Genomic DNA, 24,331 nt, shown 5'->3' with positions numbered 1-24,331 from the left:
AAGTAAAAATAAAATAAAATTAGAAGCACTGCAAACATAAATCAAACTAATTGCAATCCTGTTTCTGATTGGCTGCTCATGCATTATTTATTCATAACATTACTTGTTCCATTTTACGTGCATACAACAAACACTTCCTCTATATCCATTGTTTAAGACCTGTACTATGAGCACTAAACAGGACCGTCACAATCTTGTAAACGAGACAGCGCAATATAACGCGTGGTGGTATCTTCCTTGCACAATGGCAAAAGTCCTCATTTAAGAGTTTATGAATGGGGGGAGAAATCTTTAGTTGCTTTGGGATTTAATCAAATATTGCAATATGTAAATGCTATTTGTACTGGGAATGTTGTTGATTTCTCTTTTGTTTTTACTAGTAGTTATAATCTGCATAAGTATGAGATTTATATTAACTCTCATTTGTAAAAGCAATTATCTATGGCCATACATATATTACAAAGAAGTAACGTCTACATGAATAGTCAAGTGGTCAAGGTCACCATGCCCAATCAACAAAGTATGACTTGTCACAGGGTAGGACAAATAATGTGGAAGATCCATAAATGCTTGTTCTGAATCTGAGTGTCTACATGTGCATCTGATTTAAATGTTTATGAGTCTCCGAAATACCTAAATGACTTTGACCGATGAATAAACGTCAACCGATGAGATGTACACTTACTGTTGGCGATTAAAATTATTAAAATCAGAAATTCTACGCAAATACCCTATCGAAAACACCATTTGATGACTGTACGATTCAACATCCGAATAATATCAAAAATCTCAGTCTCATTTTAACTTTCATTTCCTTCATTATTGTTGTCCACTGAAGCATACAAAACACTCTTTGTCAGGATATAAAAACCATTAAGAAATCACTTCCTCGTGAAAAGAAAATGGAGTCTAAGTGATTTTTTATTTCTACCGGTAATGGCATCTGACATGCCGGAATAGGCTTTTAACTCATGAACGTGTGAAATACGGGCCGCATTGTTATGTAAAAGGGGTCGTTTAAATCATATGAGTCATTTAAAGGACAATAAAAAATCTGTCTGAGTCTGAAGAGTCTGAGTCAAAGTTGCGGCACAGGGTTCTGTACAGGTATATGGAAAAATCGGTTGTGTGGCAAATCAATTTGTGGATAACCTAACTTCCAACAACTTTCGTTAACTACCAACAAGTTTAAGTCCCTTTTTAGTAGAAATTTGCTGTTATAGTGGCAACAAAACTACACCACCCGCGAAAATTTCAACATTCTAGCTATCACGGTTCATAAGATGCAGATTGATGACGGACGGACAGGCTGAGGAGCCTAAGCAACAGGTTTCAGTTTATACCCTTTAAATACGAAATTCTAAAAATGAAACGACGAGAATATTATTAAAAATAAATACATTATTAACTTACGGTTGATTGTTAAGGGTAGTTAATTTTAAGACGCTCTTAAATGTTACATCTCTACTTTGTATGAAAAGTAACGGCAACTTGAAAATTTTAGTTTCAGCTATACTCGTTCGGCTATTAATTCTATGCCAGGAACTCATTAAGGAGGTTTTATTCATTTTCAACGTCTATTAAAACAGGAAAGTTCTCGGTTTGTAAGTCTCTTGTTGTAAACTAAAAAAATAAAGTCCAAATTGTAGAAAACACATTTATTATATTAGATGTTTTGTACTTAAAGTACTTAATATATTTACAAACAAAATCAATATTCATTGATACTATACATAGAACGAATTATTTCGTAAAATGTTTGATTTACATAAATAAGTAGGTATTCTGAATAACTAAAAAGTACAGAAAACCCTGTTTCATACTAACATTGGCAACTTTAAGAAACTTTATTCTCAAACACTATTGTTAAAATTATTTACACGAATCGTAAAATAATTTATTATTATTTAAATTATTGCGCTAGAAGACAGGTAACTGTGTATGTTTTATATAAATTAATTTATTTCCTTTTATAAACATTAATAAATCTTTCATTTTTGTTATAAATCTAAGGAAATAAAAATAAATAAAATATGTCTTTAAGATTTTAGATTTTTCTTGTAATTGATTTTATATTTATTACAACATTAAAATATTATTTTGATATACTGCATGTTGTTTTATTTGAGCAATTGTTTTAATATTCCACCATTTTCCGGCGCGGAGCAAAATATTATTAAGTGAACGGAAACTTAGTTGAGTAAGTTTAAGTAGATTTAATAACTATTAAATCTATTCATTCTAAAAACCGCTAAATCGAAATACTGTTTTATTATTGTTCTATTTTCTTAATATCATTTATTTGAATATCAAAATACGTTAGTACATCTGCTAGGAGGTATCACTGAGCGTATTTGGAATGTATTATTGTAAGTGCTCTTCAAGGAACTTTTCTAGTGCGTGGTAGAGATGCGGCCTGACGCCGACTAAGCCGTGGTCTTCGTCTGTGTAGCTCTGGGGATGGGAAAAAAGAAATAAAATATATGTAGGTTTTATAGAAAAAAACTTTAGGTACAAAACTTGTGTATGTCGATAGTTCTCTAAACTTAAATTCCTTTTGAGGAATGAACGCTATACCAAATGTGTTTTAGAGTATACAAAGGTGTTTTAAAAAATATAATGTGTCTAAAAATTTATCTCAGCTATTCTTATGGAGTAAAATATACCAAAAAAATTGTCCCAGATTTTGGGCTGAAATTTTATTAAACCTATTAGGTACAGTATGATTCATATTATTCCGTAATATCGATGTGAGAAGTGCTACCTAAGGTCGGGTTCTCTCCCGGTACCTGCAGTATATCAAGCCGGTACAATAACGATCGTCCCAAGGGTGCGATCTGTTGAGCCAGCGAATGTTCTAGAACCCATTATTTATATAAACGAGCGGATATTTCCACAGGCATTACTTCTCGACGTTTCTAAGTGCGAAACTTTTGAACATCGCTTTTGAGATTGTGTTCTTTCAACTCCTAAATTTTATGTCGATGGGTGTTTGCGATACGTTGATGGCTTATGTTGAACGACGTTTACCTGAATATTTAAACTTTAAGCTTTTATCGTTTATAAGAAGTATAGGTACTGAATGTGGGGGTGAATATAGGGTTTCTTCAGGTGAATATTTTCAAATGTTTCAAACAAAATATATCCTCTTCTACTATAACACTTCAACAGTATAAAAATGTGGTGGTTAGGCCAGCTATGGCCCAAAAAAGCCACACATCAATAAAGGCTTAACTTATAGAAACAGTGACTTATAGACTCACCATCTGTGTGAAGTAAACGTCTCGCCTTTGCAGCAACCGTGAAAGCAGCATGGCGTGCTGGTAGTGCACGTTGTCGTCAGCTGTTCCGTGAATCAAGAAGTAGCTCTTGTCACGAAGAGCATCCGCCTGCGCAACGCAAAGGAAATATTGTCAGCATCTTCCTAATATATCAAATGTATGATACACTCGAAAAAGGTTACAGGCCAAACGGAAAACTATTTTTCGAAGCGAAGTTTCAATCACAGAAAACGGAAATCAATATCAAAACTTCTTTTTTACTGTAATAGATAAAATTATAAACTTGAGAAAGCTGAAAGACACTTACCACTTGTTCAGTGAGCAGAGAAGATACGGCGTAACCTTCAGCGTTTGTTGATGGCAAGTCCATGTAACGTTCCGTGTAAATCGTGTCTGCAAACAAAGATTTTGTTCAATTAACATAATGTTTGTTGAAACGTACATTTTGGCTTAATCATTGAAAACTAGTTAAACAAGGAAAGGATATGGTCTAAAGTGACCAGGTTCAGTTCTAAATATAAGTCAGCGGACTTAAGCTAGCCCTGATCAATTACCAAGAAGGTTTTTCAGAAGTCGAACTTATAGAAAGTAAAACAAAATATCCTTAAGGTTTCGTACCGTAGAACCTCCAGTCGACAACAGGGGCAACGGCAGCAGCGCAGCGGAACACGTTCCCGCCCTCAGCCAGAGCCTTACTGGCCGCGTAACCGCCGTACGACCAGCCCCAGATGCACGTGCGGTTGGCATCCAACCACGAAAAGTTTTCTTGCAAGTATCTATAGGAGAAAAATGTGGTTTAGTCCATATTCTAATTTTGATTAATTTTAAATTAACTTTACAATGGAAGGAATTAAACTTTCCTAATGAAGACCTCTTAATGAAATAGAGCGTCGTTCTTATTTAACTAAGTACCCACAACATCTTTGACAAAAATTACATCCAGAAGTAGCTAGAGTGGAAGTGTCGTTGTGTTTTGATTTGAAGAGATATGTACTCACTTGGTGACGGAGATCTGGTCTTCAATCTCGAAGGTACCCAGTTTCTTGTTAAGTGCGAACATGTTGGTGACTCCGCGGAGACCAGAGCCTCGGCCGTCGATGTGAGCGATGGCGATGCCCCAGCGACTGACTAGAGAGCTGCCCCAGTCTAGACTCCATTGTTTGGTGACTAGAGCTGTGTCGGGACCTCCATAACTGGAATCAATATTATACATTGTAGAAGAATGTGCAAATCGCAAAGTAGTAGCAAAAAATGAGGGAACATTTAAGTAAGACAGCTTAAGCATAAAAATAATTAAATTGATGGGAACAATTTAAGAAATTAATGAAATCAGAAACACATTTAAAGATTTGCCCTGCAGTAGAACACTGATAGCTTTACAAAAATAATATTAGTTTCAAAAGCAGAACAACACTCTTTGCAATATACATAGTTTCGCACCCGGAACAAATGAATGGTATTTTGCTCTTCATACCAAATTCTTTCACCATTAGATGAATTTTGTTTTACGTGATCTATCAAGCCAAAATATTTTAATTTAATAAGTATTATACTCACACGTAGACAAGCAGCGGTACATTAGTTCTGTTCTGGTAGTCGACAGGAGCCTGGATGTGCACGTCGGCGGCAGGCAGCCCCACGCTGGTGGGCACGGCGAGGCGGATGGTGGTCGGCAGGACGCGCCCCGACACCGCGGCAGACAGCTCCGCGCTGTCGTCCCATATGTGCACCAGAGTGCCGTTCTGCAAAAGAGTTGTTTAGCGGTTTTAGGAATTGTTGGGTTTAGAAAATTTTGAGTCAAATTACTAGAGACTACTCGTGTTCTGACAAAAATTGATATTGTGATCCTTTTCAGTATTACTTCGAATACTATTTGAGCCCAAGCATAGACTTGTAAAGCAAGATCACATAGTTTAGTTTTTGATATACTGTACTTCGATGCATAATATTTTAGATGAACATCATTCGACTTTCAGAGTAGACGAAAGAACGTTCCAGATAGAGTCACAAAACCATTTCCCAACTGTACCAATTTCAAACTGCCGTTAAATATTTAAACTCACAGTGTTATAAATGAAGACTTGAGGTACATCAGGTCCAGCGCAGTTGATGCTGATCCAGTCCCCGGAGTCTGTGATTTCAGCCTCGTTGTAGAGACACTCGCCTCCGTCTTCGCGACGGATGTTGCACGTGAAGCACGTCACGCCGCTGGCGTTCGAAGAGTAGATGTGCTGCTCAGCCGAGTCTTCTACGCTGGTGGCCTTGTACCAGCTAGAATAAAGTATGTAGAGTTTTATATAGAGAAAGTGTTGAATAAAACTTGAACTGAAGATCTTATGGAGGACTATCAAAGAGCTATCTCTGGCCAATATCGGATCTAATCAGATCCAACAAAATAGTAATCAAAAAAAGATCAGATGAGCAAAAGTATCAATCTGATCTGCTTGAAAAAACATATGAAACAGAGGCTTATCCCAACTATACGTAAAGTATTACAACATTAAACATTAAATATTGCATAATGAGATTTCCAATAAAATAATTGTACCACGTTTAAAAGTTTGATCAGTACTTATAAGCGCCATCTATCACGTACTCCTAGAAGCACGAAGTAAAACCGATTGCTGACTTATAAACTAGATGTCTCTACTAGGTTTCAAACGAAACCAAACATTGAAGTTATTTTTGTTAAATAATAAAGCTATATCATATTAACGTAAGAAATTAATATGAAAATGAAAGGAAGACTTGTTCTTGTTTTGATTCCAATCTCTTCTATTTTATTCATGATTGTTATTTTCTCATAAAGTAAAAGTAAGTACATGAAACTTACATGACATCATCGTAAGTCCAAGTGAGGATCTCCAGCACGGTGTGAGCCAGGTTGATGCGGTTCTGTGCGGTCCACAAGCCGGTTTGGGGTACCGGATGGTTCAGATACCTGCACGATTTGCTTGTACCGGACTCCATCAACAGCCTAAAATTGCGAGCAATGAAAAATTAAACAGGGTATAGACAAAGATAGTCTTTATTCATGGGCTTTTAAATTCATTTTAAGTTTAAGAAATGGATTTGTCGATATCATCATTGGTACTTATTAATGGATAGTTGCCATCTACATGTAGCACGCAAAATTAACGCGTACACTTAACTAAACAAATGTTTGTTTCGTTCTTACATGGATAAAAAACACGTCTGAAGAGGTATAGTGCGGACATGAGTTCTCCAAAACTTATATAGATGGCGTTAGTAATAATGTACTTTCAGCACATAGGTTTTTGGATCCCGTTATTAACTCAGTTAACAGAAATACATAAATAAATACAATAATCTGAGATAAATGCATACTCATACTCACTTGAGGTAAAATGGTGATGAAAGAAGTGCCGTCCTCGTTGAAGAACAAGGGAATGTTATCGATCCAGCCGTCAACTTCCTCATACTGGTAAATCTATGAGAAGTCACAAATGAAAGTAATTAAAAAGTAAATAATTGTAGCAAATTATAGGCCGTAAATAAGTTTAGTCTTTTCAATGTTCAGACCTCTCAGGCCAGATCTGAGAGGTGATTTAATTCCGCATAGATAAAAAAATCTATTAGAAAGAGCCAGATACAAGCTACAAAATATACTAGAACAGGAAATGACTTGACATAGAAAGCGCATGTGACATAAGCCAACTGTTTTCATTACAATCAATGTTATTCATTACACTATGATCAATGTTTAAAAGTAAAAAAGCCAATGTTGCAATGCATGGTTATGCAACATACCAGTGTGCAAGTACTCTGTCCAATTGTGCAGAGCTGTACTCTGAGGATTGTCTGTATTCTATTCGTCCACATGAGGGCGATAGTGTCCTTGTTCACGAATCTCACTGTCTTGAGAATGGGCCTGGAATAAAAAAAAACTTGTTATAACTTTGATACTACTTTTGATGATTAATGCTCGTAGTATTTTTTAACCACTCCCACGTTATGAAATCCTTTTATCTCGGGGGTTTCAAAAACAGTCATGCCTGCTGCAAAAACACATTCGGGACAAGCATTCATGTATCGCAAAATGCTTTTGCTATTATGTTTGCTATGATAAGCGGGGATCGAACCTGCGACACTTCGTGTTTAGTGGGATCCAACGTGGAACGTTCCATAGGAGATAATGCTGATCGAATTAGCGGAAACTTCGAAATTAACAATCATAGGCATCATCAAAGAAAAAAAATATGGGAAGTTTTCTTAAGGTTCAATACTTACTGGTTGAGGTCAGTAGGGGCTGGGTAGGTCGTGGGCTGGTTAGACTGAAGATCCAACAGTGTAACACTAACTGTCGGGTTGTCGGTACCAGACTGAAAAGTAAAACAACAAAATGCTTAATGGTTCAATTGAATCAACTCCATGTTGAGAATCTCTGATGTAAAAATTAGCAAGGACTTCAGATCAGTAAGGAGTATCGTAAGGACTTTTTATCAGTATCATAATAATCAGGAGAATTTATTATTTAAGAATCTTGCTTAGTACTTAATATTTACAATTTTAAAAGTACTTTCCATTAAAATGATATAGAATCAATAACTAATGCCGTAGAACCATCAATTGTCACGTTCAGAGCAATATAAGTAATAAATATACAATGGTTGGTCCATGGACGGCAGCATTAAAATATTAGGTATCGATGAGATGCCAATGCCTTTTAAAAGTGTGAAAAGAATATGTTTAAAAAAATCGTGTATCGGAACCTTAGCCAAATTAATTTATACATACAACATGTGTACTTTTCTAGTAAAGTGTGGTATAACGCTTCATAAGAACTACAGTTGGATCAATTCTGCCAAAAAACTTTTGTTACTTAATAAACTTGAATCCCAAGATAAAGTTGGTGTGTTACTATTACTATATGTCAAATTACTCCCGTTATAACTCGTTTATGCCAAGGATTGGCTGGCTTGTTGTATTAAGACTCATTAGATAATATGTGAAATGAACATTATACAAATCTCTCATCAATCTTACTTATTAATACCTGTCGCATATTTGTTAATGTCGACCACTGACATAGTGACGAAAAATGAATAAGTTCTTACTATAGTGAAGTTACTGTTACAAAGTTCCAAATCTCAACTATTGACATTCCATTTTTTTTAAAAGTTCCATATTATATCCAATTGCCCAACCAACAGTCATTCCATTTCCACCCATCCCCACTTGTGCATACACTTCAACAGAAGCTCTCGATACTTTGAGAACTAAAACACAATTTTCGCTCTAGTTTCAATCTCCGCATTATGACGAACGTGTCCTATCTGTTTGATCTGAAGATTATCGGCGTGTAGCGACCGAGCAGCCTCGATCTCCGGTGCCCCGTCGGACGATCGACTCCAATATACATTTCACTTTCACTTGTATGATACAATTCTTAAATGCTTTTGCTTAAGGTGATGTTTCAAATGCAAAATTAATATAAGTGAAGAATGAGTAATTGTTATTTTGGACTGACTTTTGTAACTTCATAACTGTGAATGCTAAGGTGCTGCATGACAGTACTTTTGGGCATTGACAAAGTTTGGAATCTATTAATATGGCCCTTAACTAAAGTTTATTAGGTCTTTTTAACTGTTTCCTAGTCAGTCTTACTTAAGACTAATTAATTTATAGTTACATCAACTTTCTTGAAGCTGAGTGTTTGAAAGGATTTTATTTCTTCGCAATATATTTTTTATAATCTATAAAAGTACTTGAAAAGCACTTCTGCGACAAGGAAAATATAAGTTTTTTCAACAGATGCGGATCCTAAGTAAATATCAAAGCAAATTCAGGTCAAATAAATAAAGGTTTATAGATACATGTTTAAAAGTAACACAGACCCCAACAAAATCATACAATCATACAAGGTTTTTCCTTGTATGATTTTTAATTGAATAAAAAAGTTTTATCAGAATGTTACCCATCAATAACTAGCAAGGATCCTTTTACTCAAAATGTCAGTATTAATAATTGTATTGGGCACTGTTCCAAACGAGTTATATGCCCTTTCACTAAAGCTTTATTAACTTAATTTAAAGTGGAATAATATTCGCTTTATCGTGTTATCCGCAATCGCGATTACTGCCTTATTCGAATTGATATTGTATATAGCCTTATTTAGTTTCAATGCGAATACCATCCTAGTTTACCAAAAAAATCGAGTGGTACTGGTAGGTGTTGCAATAGTATGTTGAAATGATTTTTCCACAAATTCTAAGTGATGCTACCTTAAGATTGAATTGGCATAGCAATTAACGATGTTGTCTTTTTTTCCATCTGTTAAGCTTCCATGATTTGACTCGGCTGTTTATAATGGTTAGGGACTGCCCTTCGCTAAACAATGCAGATCTATATAGGCTACAGGTTTCTTTATGCTGTAAATGATAATAAATTCAAGCTAGTCTTTGATTCTATTCCCCTTAACTTGAACCGAGTGTTGAAATTAATACAAGTAACTGAGTTGTCAATATTGTATGAAGTTGAGCTACTGCCGATAACAGTTCATTATAACTTGCCTACATTCGAATTTCTGATCATTTCACTGGAGTAATGCAGTTTGGGAAACTTGGTGCGATTGTGTTCTGTTTAACTTAGAACTTATTAACTTCTAAGTTAGCGTACATTGTATAAAGGTCTGTATAGCATTTAATAATTGGATTAAATTGTATATGTATCACAAAGCCGAAGTTATTAAGCATGTTGGTGTGTTTGACTTACCTTATTGATACGGAATACAAACTAGTTCATCAACGAATTAAAAACTTTGATCAATTTTAGCAAAAAAGTTCAAAGCTTTTCCCATTTTTGATCAAACTTAGTTAAGGAAGAAAAGTTAAGTTTCTAGTTTTAATATCGATGGCCGAAAAAAAAACATTAAAATTTGTGTTCAATCGAAGCGGAAGATACTAAAATCAAATTCAAAAATACATTGAAGATTACCTTAGGGTATCGGATTTCGTGATGCTGTGTGTACTGGTAGTTCACCGATCCAGGCACGCCGTAGTGAGGGACCCTCATGACTCTGACGCCGGAGTCGTCGAAAGTCACGTACGCCATCTTGGTGCCGTCCGTCGAGAACCAGATAGCATTGCTTGAACCGAATACTTCCTCTGAAAAGTGGGAACAATTTTGTAATATTTTTGTTTAGGATACTAAAATTTATGTCAGAGGATTGGCGGAAAATATGGTTATGCACATGTTGTCCAATAACAAATTACGCAATCCAGAACAAAATGAAACGACATTATAGTAATAAGCCTCAGCTAGTTTTAAATTTTAGCACAACATAGACGGAATGATGATTAGCTCACTCTTCACTATTTAACAAATTAAGTGGATGCCTTCTTTCTCGCCGTGGAAAAAAAAGATACGTTTGTGTGTCGCTGTCACTCAAATTCAAGCTTCAATAACAAAGATTTATATAAAACAATTTAAATACAATAAACCAACCTTCATAAACCCAATCAGGGATGCCGTGGTAGATGACATTCAGCTGTCCAGTAGTAGTAATTTGCCTTGGAACAGCAGTCAGGCTCTCCTGGTAGTAGATGTTGTTTCTGTATACGAAGGCCAGGGCAGTTCCTGACGGGCCCCATACGAGGTTCTGGAGGAAAGCCTCTTCGGCATCGATCTCCGGAGGAAGGATGTCCACTGGTGTACTGGATTGAATGTTCACAGCTGCGTACCGAGCGAGGAAACTGTATCTGTAAACCTGGAAAATTAAAAGATTTGGTAATGGACGAAAAAACATTTGAACTCTTTGTGTAGAGACCAATTGGAATGGTGTTTGGCTTATCTAGCCAAAGTATCCAGAGGGTAAGAACGGGACCATATTACTAAAGGTCAGCTGTCATATTTGTAGAACTTTCAGTGTCGCAAGTCTGGCTCGAACTTGGCCGGTTTTTCACCATAATTATGAGCTATCATTTTCTTCGGCAATAATTTTGGTGCTACAATTTCAATTTGTATACATTTCATAATAACATTTTTCCCTGGGTTTTACTACACATTCATCGAAATAGAAAACAGCCATCTGAATAAACTCGTAAGACGTCAAGACTGTAATAAAAATTGTTTTATAGTGCTATCTGTATTGACGTAGACATTTGCATGAAATATAGACGAAATAACAACAAAATGATAATGGATTAGTGTAATCTATATCTTTACCAAATAGTGACAAAAAGAGTTATCTTCAAAATCTCATGATAAATTAATATCGAATGCACCTTACTATAATAACTTTCGTGATTGGTACTAAATAGCTAATGATAACGAGTCAGTTCTCTTGACCCGGCCGCTGCCTTAACTTACTTAGGACACCAGTTGGGGTTGAAACTAGTCGGGCGACCCCGGTAAATACGCGTGAGTAAACCGTTACATCATTTAATAATGAATCAGTCTCACGATAGTTATTATAAGAAATAATAAATTTACTACTTTTATGTATTTTTTGTATGATTGCTCCGTCTTTTTTTCACAACATGATAAATAATATTGTGGAAAATATAAACATACAAAGTTATTCAATGAGTAACATTGACGTTTCTCATTCCCTTTGGCAACTAACGAGTCGCTTCCAATATTTCGAAAGGCATTGACTATCAGAAAATCCAATTGTCAAATTGGGTCAATTTACAAAACCAGGCCAATGCAGTTCGTGTGCTGGTAAAACTTAGATTCTTATGTTCTCACTTGAGAGGCAACTTGTTCCTCGTTCACAAGTCTTGTTTCTCGAGAAGAATCTTTAATGCACCAGCTGTGCAAACAAGTTAGTTTGGATAACTTATTTAGGAGTCTTGTAACACTTGTAACTTGGATTGTTTGATTTTTAGTTTGAAAGTTATTAGTTAGTCTTATTGCTTCCTATCATTTTTGTAATAGAATTCTGAATTGCTATAAAATATGGTTAAGTCACAAAATGGAAGGCATTACCTACGGTGAAAATAAGGTAAGGACGAAAAATATCGAAAAACACTCTAAACATAAAGGATTGTTTCATTTTTTTATTGATTATAGATATTGTTTAAATATTGTTATTAAGCAGTCGAGCAACGAAGGGTATAGTTTTGGTTTAAAAATATTTTTTTTTCAACATGAAAATCTAGTAATCTAAAAGTTTTTATATTTCAAATAGGCCGTTTTCCAGACACTTTTAAAACTTTAAGGTGACGGCTCTAGTTGCGCGTTTCCAAAATGTCACTCTTATGGAGAAGGAACGGTAAGAAACTCCATAAACCCAACCCAAAACTATACAGTATACCTTCTTTGTCAATTGCTTTTTGGTTAAAGAGTAAAATGAATGTGACTCCACGGATACCGTGTCGGGGATTCGATCTGGGGTCTTCGTATATGTGCCTTAAATTCTGTCAAATCCCAGCGACACAAGGATTAAATTAGCATCAAATAAATCGAAGATGACGAATAATGTTCTTCTCTATCGACTTTTCAGCTATACTAATGAGTGAAGCTAGTGTTCAATCTACTGAAAACTAGGCCGACAGAACCGTTGAACTGTGAATGTTTGTGATTCGCCTCTCGACAGCACCTTTGTCAACTCTCCGTATATTTACCAAACGTGTTTTTATTTCGAATCAGGAGTTACGAATTTTCGTTGACATCGCTTTTAATGTTTGCCTTAAAGGTTTGTTTGCAGTATGAAAAAGCAATTTGCGAGTTCTAATAGCTGTTGTAACGGTTTTAGTAATGTTTCTCAAGTTTAAGCGAGAATTAAAAATATGATTTTATTTTCGTTTACGTTTTAAAATAACTCATGGAATTTTATGAAGCATATCTATACTAATATATAAAACTGAAGAGTTTGTTTGTTTGAACGCGCTAATCTCAGGAACTACTGGTCCAAATTGAAAAAATCTTTTTGTGTTGAATAGACCATTCATCGAGGAAGGCTTTAGGCTATAAACCATCACGCTGCGACTAATAGGAGCGAAGATACAATGGAAAATGTGAAAAATACAGGGCAGGTATAAGTCGTAACTTATATCTTCTACCCACGGGGACGAAGTCGCGGGCAACAGCGAGTTGTTTAATATATATAGTAATAAAAATCCATTCGGGAAATAAGATCTAGATGTTAGAAACTTAGGTGCGTTTATATATATGTACCTACTTATGTGAGTAAATCACAAGGAGCTTAACTTAATTAAATTAACCCTAATTAAGTAGATTATTATGGCATTGTTAAACAATGCCAGGATAATGGAATTAAAAATATAATTAATTGGTTAGAAATAAAATTTAACTATCTTAGTAATGTTATAAACAAATTGAATTTTCATTGACGTGTAAATTATAATGGTTTGGCGTTTCGAAAGATTGATACCAACTATATTCAGCCTTGTGTATTAGTTTCCAACTAATATGTATTTACTATAGAACCGTATGTTTACAGATATGTCGTTTCTGTACAATTTAAAACATTACTTTATTGACGCCTACTACTAACTACAGTTATTTACTACTAACCCAAAGCTATTTACTACAAATATGCAAAAACGAGTCTCTATGTGGCATCGTAGCTCCCGAACAGATGAACCGATTTTGATATTGTATTTTTTGCTTTGGGCTTAAATCTACGGAGAGTTCTTAGCTATGTCTAATGTAATATTTGTTATGATTCAAGATGGCATCCATAAAATGGCGACGAAGTACCTACAATTTGACAACTTCCTAGATATTATGAGCACCAAATAAAAGAGCTTGAATGTCTATCTTTAAAAATGTTCAATTAAACTTGTTCTTAGCGTGATTATAACTTACCGGTGCAATATTGTATGCCAGCATGACGTAATTGCCGTCTGCAGACAACTGCCTCACTCGCCCTGATGCTTGTAAGATCTGTAAATAAGAGAAACTTGTAATATTTCTTTAGTACTCAATAGCTAATAAATATGTAATAATGATAATCAGACAGATTGCCTGCTCGGAGGCTAGATTTCTAGGCACTAGCCAGGTGCTCGGAGCATACTCGTATTATAGTGCAAGCGTGTGCGCCAACATAGATACACTCTCGTACTCACTACTCAGACTCGTACGAGAGCTGACACCAAGGAAACGGATGCCTTGATCTCAGCTCTAGTACGAGTCCGAAGAGGAATCAGGCATAGGAACTACATTTTTACGTGTCTCCAAAAACACGGAAGCTAATGATATATATTTTCAAAACGCATACAACATTCGAAAAGTTATAAAGCGCTACAAGTTAGATCATTTTATTAGAAATTGTATCTTTATTATGGGTACCTGTGAGGAATTCTGGACGAGGGTCATGGTGCTGTCGGTCTCCACGTCGTATTGCACCAGATCGCCATTAACATTTCGGAACAATACCTTGCTACCTGCAAGTAAATATCAAAAGTAGAAAATAATAATTCTTGAAAGGATTTTTCGAAAGATTTTTTTTTGTTAATGCAAAGACCAAAAATGTATGCGTAATAGGGTATATTTCGTATTGTATGATATGTCAAAGTTGTCTAACTTGGCAAGATGTCTTTTTTACTGTTGTATGATGAATCATTTTTTTGCTAATCTTCAAATGTAAATTACAGTCAAAGACATGAACCTATACATAATAACTAGCTGTTTATACTTATTTCTATATTTTATTATTTATTATTTCTATACTATACTATATATATATATATATATATACTATTATTATTTCTATACTAAGGAAGAAATTACTTATAGACCTTTTTCCTTTACCAAGAAGAAAACCAACAAAGTTCAGTACACATCAAGCACCAACACGTCCTTTACTTAAAAAAAAACCGCGTGATATTCACAGAAAATTGCCCTTTTTTAACCTAAAGCAGAAATAGGGCATCCCATTCACGACCATTGAAACCGGCCGGAACTCTCAAACCCGCACACTTCCTTACAATTCTATTCCGTGTTCTCGTTTCATCAGGCTGTTATACATTAGTTATCATGCGCATTTATATATAAAACCTGCTTATCCGGTTTTAAAGTATTCCGCGAGTTAGAACTGTATTGCTTTGTCAAATGTTTAGAAACAAAACACTATTAGGGGCAATGACATTTGTACACAGCTTCACAAGTCTTCAATGTTATTGTTTTCTGTATTTGAATAGAAAAATCGAATAAATGATGACGTAACTTATCAATAAACAAGTGGTACAGTTCACTTTTACAAACATGTGACGGTGTTAACCCGTCTTTGATATTATGTTTTATCTTTATTTTTTTATTGATCTGCTAAATTAAAGGGATGTACCCAATACTTTTGTGAAATTCAATGTGATGAGAAATGAATGATTAGATTTTCAAAACTCTATCCGGAAGATTTACTTCTTTTAACTCGTAGATAGACACGCAAGGTTGATCAAGTCTCGAAAACGAAAGATTCGAACTTTTCGACTTCTTTTTTAAAGTAGATTACAAAGCCTTGTCTATACAGTACATGTTAATTGTAATAAATTTACAGTCGCCTGTCAAGAATACGATACCTCAAAAGGAATAAATGAAATTATATTTTTACATATTATAATTATTAATTTAATTTAATTTAATCAAATTTGTTATGGTGATAAATTAATATGTATATATTATTAAAGAATTTTATTATTTAAAATCGGTTTCGTTACGGTTTCAAATTCATGGCCGGCTCATGGCATTGTTTCACACAAATACAATTTATATAAATTAAAACATCAAAAAAAACGTTGCATTGAAAAATAAATAGCCTTTTTTGTGTAAATACTATTGTTATCGAAATAAACTAACAATACACAGTTTAAACGCACGTAGTTAATAATATTTTGTCCTTGACATCGCCGTATGCTAAAGAGTTCAGGTTTATTTGTTAACTCAAAACTTTCCAATAACATTACTTACTAAGATTTACTTGTTCCAGTTTTAGTTTTGTAACCACATTTAGGGACGAAACTAAACTTTTAACGAACAAAACTTTGTAATACTTCTAAATAAGTATCACCGTTAAGGAAACGAGACAGCGCTCTACAAACCGCGCCTAACGTCTCTCTCCCACAACAGCACTAGTTTGACTTAAGAAGGTAGGAAAGCAGGTTTTTTTTACTTTTTCTTACTTGAGCAACCTTTTTGTTACCTTTGAGATCAGTGGTAAATAATTAACGAATTTTCTCCCACGAGTGTTCCCATCCATTCTGACACCAACTTGAACGACCTTTTTACGACCAAGTATTTTATTTATTATAAATTTCCCTGTTCAATTGAATGAGATATTTTATTTAGGCGAACATTTTGTATTAATTATAAACTTATACGATTACAATATAAACAAGGAAGAAACACAATACAATATAAGTCACAGCGATTGAAACAAGTTACAGTTAAACTATTTTTAACGCATAGACAAAAAACGTTCGTACACAAAAGTTAAGCCCGATGACGGCATCCAAAAATAAAAAAAATGTGTCTGTTTGGAACAACAGCTAAATAAATATTACAGCTATTTTGCTCAATTTAGTATTATGTATTGAAATGAAACGACTTTTACGGATTTTATCGCGGTTTAATTTTTGGTTTTAGTTCCCGACGTTTCGACACCTTTGCAGTCGCCGAACATGCTGAAGGCTCCAGCCATTATATTAGATTTGATCAACCACAGATCCTCGCTAAAGAATCCAAATTCCTACCAAGGATGTTTCGCGAGGCTATTGAGATTAAAAAACACCCTAATTTCAATAGAGAAGATGGCTGGAAGATATCACCTACTTGGGACCCAATAATACAAAAACTCAAGGCTAACCCAAGAGCAGCGCTGCAAGACATCACGACACAGTGAGCTCATACTGCGTAGGTCGGACCATAAATAATTAATTAAAAATATGAAGGTAGAACGAGCAACATCTTCTGTCAAGACGAACACCATCTCAGTCTGCCCGTGACCATGATACCTGCAAAGGTGTCGAAACGTCGGGAACTAAAACCAAAAATTAAACCGCGATAAAATCCGTAAAAGTCGTTTCATTTCAATGTCTAACATTCGCGTAAACCTAAGAAACCACTATTAGTATTATGTAATCAGCACTCAACAACTCCCTTGACCAAGAAACTACGTAACCGCTTGTGTAAACGTATCATTTTTTATATTCTGGTGGTATTGTTAACCAAACTAAAATAAGGATTCATTATTCATTTCTTAAAGACACATTACCGGGAATTATAATACGGTTCATTCTTAAAAATAAAAACTGGTGTCAGAGGTTAACTTGAGACTAGAGTCTGTATAGTGAATTGGTTATTGACAGCATTTGTATTTTAAAGTTGAGTATTTGCACAGATTATCGTCAATGGAAACACATACTACTCCTATTGACAATGTCGCAACAATAGGTACCCAATAAAAAAGTAATGGTCGGGAATTTTGCGTGCGACTCAACTTCATAGAACTCTACAAATAGGTTTTTCATCGGATTTAAACAATGAACATTTTAATAGGCTTTAAAAGCCAAAGAAACTCAGCAAGTATTATAGTATTTTACGTTTGGCGTACATTCGTTTGTTTCCTCTCAGTTCCCACCGGTATTAAGGTTAACGCCAAGTATCAATTTATTTACGTAACACCTTATAAAATTGCATGCAACAAGTAACAATTTAAAATACATTCGATGACATAATCAAAAGAGTTGATTCAGAATCAAGATTATTTTAGGTCGTGTAGAAGTAAGTGCTTATGAAACGATATTTACAAAATAAAAGCTACCTACAACTCAAAGGATCTGTAGTTTAAAATCAGCCCACGTACTTCAAAATGACGCAGAAGTGTCACGTGACAAACAGTTAGTTAACGGTCATCTTGAAAAAAATAAATAATGCTATTAAGTATGTCACAACTTAAAATTGTGATAACCATTTAATCTTCAGCCGTTATCTACATCCGGAGCTATCACAAAAAAAGTGTCTCTTTCAAACTGTAATAACGAAATTAACCCTTCACTGGTAGAGTTCACCTCTTCATCCATTTGCAACACAACTTCTGCTATTGTCGTTTTGAAAGTGGATATCTTTATACATATTTAAACATCATCATACCCTTTTGGGTTAGCCCATACAATTTGCATGGGAAAATATTCAATTATGTTCCTATGTTATCCTAGGAATAACCCTTGAGCATCATAAGGATAAAACATCCTTTGTGGACGATAACTTTTCTGGTTACTTTTGCGGTACTTTGGATATGTTCCCTTAGGCGGAAACCACGAAAAAAAGGTATTACTCGAATTTCCACAAAAGCATACATTTTTATCATCAATGTTTGCCGAAAAACTTAGTTCTTGCTTGGACAAACTGGGGGAGCTCTTTAAGATTTGTTGCCGTAGAAGTACACTTAAATTGAAATGTTTCAAGCATCTCAAAATTACTTCACAATATAGATGATAATTTCTGATAAAAATGCCCAAAAACGGAAACATGGTAGTTAAGAACTTCATCGTTCTAGTACACAACAATACAATACGTCATCAATGTTATAAATAATCAATTAACATACCTGACGCCCAAGAGGCATTAAAAGACGGTGGAGAATACAATCCATCTATAATATCCTGTAGCTCTAATGGACTAGGTGGCAGTTCCGTTGTAGGTGCTTCTGAAGTTGAATAGTCTCCTTCGGTTGTCGCAGCGGCGGTCGTGGTTTGCGTAGGGGGAGGTGGTATGTACGTCGTGGGGGCATCGGGACCTTCAATGGGCGAAGCCTCGCCTCCTTCGTTGCCCGATAGGACAACCACCAGAGTGACCACCACTGCTATAGCAACCACCATGGCGACGAACCCGATGAGGTAACTTAGTGTCTTCTTCCGCTTGGTTGCGACCAGGACCTGTGAGGAAATGGGTTTTAGTCATATATAAATTTCAATAGAAGTGATAAGAAAAATGTGTAAGAACGTTAAAAAAGTGTTGGTGGTTGCCTTTTAGTCAAAAAATGAACAGGAAACATAATAATATTCTTCTGTCCTTAAAAAAATATGGAAACTTGATTTTCGATTTTATAAACAATCAAAATTAAAAAGGGATTTGTTTTTTGAAATAACAATAATAACTCGTTTTTATAGACATTTTCAGACAAGTTTCGGACATATGTAATTGATGTCCTTAATCAGGTGACGCAGCGGCAGGGTATCCAGTCGATCGACTTCGATTCGATCCGCAACTATTCTTTCAATCCTGATGATCACGTGACAGAAAACCGACTTACTCAATTATAAATTGGAAAAAGTTATAATATAGCGCACTAACTGTGATTTACTATTTGATTGTAAACAATTGCCTATTTATTTATTTACCTAAGCGTATCACAACTGTTGGAGAGCACTGGCCACATATATTGTGTCGATAAATGTCCACTTCACCTGAACGAAGGTTAAGACATTACCCGTATAACAAGTTGGCAGTTACCTCATTAATCTAAAGTGAACTATTGTTAATAGCACCAATGTTGATTCAAAATTCCTTGCAAATGAGGGGCAACATCGCAATTTAAGTCAATCAATTATCGCTTGTTGTTCATAGTTTGTGTAATTAGGAAGTTACGATGCGTTTTAGTAAAGATTTCTTTTTTTGTGCTCAGTATGTTACGAATGTCGATTAGTTTTTGGTCTCGCAGTATAATAAAATGTAATTAGGTATTAAATTGCATTTTTGGTTTTGTAGGTATTTAACCCGCTTCTGCTTCTTTTGGTATATATGTATTTTTTTAAATAAGGAATTACTGATCTAAATTAGCAAATTACAGCTACAACCTAGCTCTCAGAGTACGTAAGCGTTTCCCTACTGTCATTTTTATCCGACCACAAGAAGGAGGTTCTCAGTACGGGCGGGATGTTTTAGTTTTTTTTCTGTGTACACCGATGACGAGACGGTTTTGTCCAATTTATTGTATCAACATATAATGAATGGCTTGTTTTATTATTCGTCCTGCGTCAAGTTATTATGTATATGAAGGAAGGCCTAAGGCGAGAGCGGCATCGAAGGTTAACAGCAATTTATCGTTATAAGAAACTTAAAGAACTTTGTTAAAACTTTTGGCATGTAGAGACTACATGCATGTTTTTGATCAAGCTGTTTTTTAAGGTTTATATTTACTTTGCAACTGGTGCTAGGCAAAAGTCTATGTTTTGAAGTGGGGCAAGGCGTATCTCTTACAGTAATCAAAATTGTTAGCACAGGTTTGAACAGTTTCAAAAAAAAAAGATTTTATTGATATTCCTCCAAAAATTATTTAGTTAGATTTCATGAGCCTTGAACCAAATGTTAGATATGGTATTTGACTTCATATCTCAAGCTGTGTCTGTTGGATTGCTTTAATCTCATCTTATCTAAGTATCCGTATCTACTAAACGGATACTACACACATTTCACCGATAAGTCGGTCCTTAAGGTCTAAAATCGTAAATATTATGTATTATTTAGCAAACTGTTAGGGTAACCTTAACCTCTATTCGAATGCTGCGATTTTTGGGTAAGTTCTAATGAATTTTTGAAGTTATATGCACATTCTTAAATAGTAAAAAAAAAGCATCGCGAGGAAACCTGGATTGAAATATTGGAATTTGAACGAAGATGAAGGGTTTGCCTGCCTATAATCTGTGCACCATCATTCCACATTGCCGAAGACGGTCGGGAACGGTTCGCGGATAACCGTTGATCTAACAGAGTTACATAGCAACCATTTCAGTACAAATTTATTCCGTGGAAGAACATAAATATTAGTCCTTGCTACTTGAAATAAATGTCATTTTGGTATTCCCTATTCACATTCCGACCAATATTCACAAAAGAAAAGACATTCACAAAACATATTTTTGACAATAGAAACAAAAACTACTATAGCAAATCCTATAAGATTACTTCCAATTTCTTTTTTCCTTGAGATTGTGAGTTCCAACACTGGTTTCTAAAATGCACGAATAGCTAAAATATTTATTTGATAAAACACATGTTTACACGTTATTTACATCATTCATCATCATTCCCCTGCCTTATCCCAATTTAGTTTACATCGTTTACACGTACTTAGTTTACACGTTATTTACATTGGATAATAATTATTAAACCTGATAGTATTTGCTAATACACAGAATGTAAATTTCAATTGAATACTTGCATAAAATTCAATGTTTTATTCACCGGTTTATCCTATTAAGTTTCATAGTAAGGCATTCGCTTTAGCTTTTTATCATTGACTTTATAGGTTTCGACGGGATTTTCCTCAAATATAACCAACTGGCTTAATTATACGGTGACCTAACACACAAATTAATATTGTTTCTAACGTATAAAACACTTTCTGACATTCTTTGCCGACTATTCGCAAACATTTTGTACACACACTAGCTGCCCCGCAAACGTTATTTTGCCTCATAAATTATTTCTAGTTGTATGTACTTCTTAATGCCACATTATAAAAACAACAATATAAATTATATTCTTATTGTGTTCAAAGATGTTTGAACTATCAATTCAGTAAGTTAGGTCATCCTTCAGGATTACTATAGCGCTATAATGATAAATACGTAAATATATATTTTTTCTTTCACTTCAACGATATGAAGCATTTGTATTAAATTAGCAAAGTAGACACAATTTCAAAAAGAAATCGTCGTCAATAAAAACAAAATCACAAAAAACAAAAAAAACACACATTACGTTTCAATTTCACTTTCAACGCTAAACTGCATTCCTTGCTCACTGTTCTATTAGCACTACACAATATAACATACTACACCACAATATTTTTCTGTCAAATCCGTTTAACAAGCCGCGGCCATACCGTTCACGTAAACCGAGAGGAATGGACTCAACGCACACGCAGACCTTGATTAGTTTTTACATGTTACTACTACTGGGGGTTATCGAAGGTTATCAGCTGAGCTAACATAGCTTTTAGCATCAATTATGAATTTATCATGCCTTTTATAGGTAAATACTCTCGTTTTATTAAGTCATCCGAACCCTTTAGACTTTGTTTTATTGTTTTTTTTTACGGATATAGCTTATTTAATTATTTTTTTTTAAGAAGAGATCAATTTAATCTTGTTATCGTCTTTTCGGCCCACCATTATTTACAAATTCTACCGAAAGGAATCTGGATTGAAATGGGAGAAATTTTCGCCTTTTTTTGGCTACAAAATAAGCATTTTTTAAGTTAATTAAAAAAATGTAATAAGACAGAAAAAAGTTATCAAGACTTTTTTGAATGGGTGGACAAATACGCGGTTTCCATAAAAATATCCGGGAGTTTACCCGTTGATTCACTGGTTTTTGTTTAATTGTTTGTACAGTGCCAATGACTTATCTGTAGGGGCTTTACCTGTCAGTCATTCATACGTCCTTATAGACGCCAGTAATACAACAAGTAAAATACAAGATGGATATTACGGAACTCTAAAAATGAAAGGATTTAAACTTAAGAAAATTGACCTCGGTAGCTTAGAAGATAAAACGATTGGTAGGTTTAACGAGTAGTCGTAGCTTCAAGTTTTGAGTTAAAATTAAAAAATTACAAATTCCGAAACTTGTATAATTGAAAACCAATACAATTAACTGAAATAATGTTATTTTATTCAATTTTGTAAGACAAGTGTGTGTTAAATTAAAAATATAATGACGTATGTCCCCAGTTCAATCGTTATAAATTATAATAATTGTTGTTGGATACAATGCGGGCACGTGTAATGTCTACACGTGCTCCTTTATCGCATTTTTATGTTACGAATTATTATTTAATATTTCCCTTAATTTGTTATAATAAAAACATTCGGCAACTTATTCGTATTGCCTTTGAAAATGTTTTCCTTGCTTCATGAAATCTAATTATTGTCCTTGGATAGTTCGAGGATTAGTCTTCGGAAAGATTCTGAACTAAACTGGTCGTTATGGGGAAGATAATAAGACGTTATTACATAAATCAACTCTTTTATGAAGAAAAGCTTCTATGGTCCGGAGATAATTCTATTTAATAAGATTCCTTGCTAACGTAAATACAATTTGTGAAAAAAAAACAGCATTATACTGTTGCAGTTTATGAGATATAGCCTTTCCATACATACATATGAATCCCTACCATCCCTACTAATATTATAAATGCAAAAGTAACTCTGTCTGTCTGTTACGCTTTCACGTCTAAACCACTGAACTGATTTTAATGAATTTTGGTACAGAGATAGAGTTGACCTTGAGAAAGAACATAGGATAGTTTTTATCCCGGACTTTTGAAGAGTTCTCTTGGAAACGCGATATAACCGACATCGACGCGGGCGAAAAGCTAGTAGTCTTATGAATAAGGTCCCTTTGCTTCGTAATAAACCTTAGATTTAGGAGTATGTTGAACGTATTCATCGTTAAACACTTCTACTTCTTTATGAATTCTATAACTACTGTATGCAGCTTCATTAATTCATCTTAAAAGTGTTATACATGGTATACTACACGCGGATGTCGAGTGAATTATTTATGCAAATTAATTCACATAAAATTAAAATAATAACAGAAATCGGTAAACATTCTCATATGTGTATATTGTTGTCTTTATCTGTGGCCAATAGTTTGAGCGTATCCTTTAAAGCAACGTAAAAAAATTCCCACGTTTTTATATGTATTAAAACTCTTTTTGAAATAAAAATGAATTCTATAAATATTAACAACATCACTACAGTGTCAAGTAATAGACACTTATTTTTTTTTTATCGAACATTTACTTTAGCAAATTGATTTTAAATTAATTTAAGATCAAATTATATTTTTATCAGTATTGACAATTACACAAATGAGTACGTGTGGGCTAACCATTGAAATCACATAGTATAAGTATCGGCAAGATATTACAAAAGGCCTTGCGAAACGAAACGAAGGCATTATTTACGGCAGCTAATATATTGAAGGTGCGTATTGCATTGTTGTTTTTTTCGATGAAGTTTGGCAATTATAAGGCTGTATTTATGTGTAGGGCCGATATTACAAGCAAAGTTTTTGTCACATTTAGCTGAAAATTCTAATTGGACCGTGAGGTA

At 34.5% G+C, this 24,331-nt stretch overlaps 1 pseudogene; it reads right to left on the bottom strand.

Annotated features, from left to right (window-relative positions):
* Nucleotides 1-2,288: 2,288 nt before the first annotated feature.
* Nucleotides 2,289-22,098, bottom strand: LOC113506434 (annotated as a pseudogene).
* Between the last annotated feature and the right edge of the window lie 2,233 nt (nucleotides 22,099-24,331).

Source organism: Trichoplusia ni, chromosome 2 (genome assembly GCF_003590095.1).
Source record: "Trichoplusia ni isolate ovarian cell line Hi5 chromosome 2, tn1, whole genome shotgun sequence".
Lineage (NCBI taxonomy): Eukaryota > Metazoa > Arthropoda > Insecta > Lepidoptera > Noctuidae > Trichoplusia > Trichoplusia ni.
This window is presented reverse-complemented; position numbering and strand designations above follow the sequence as displayed.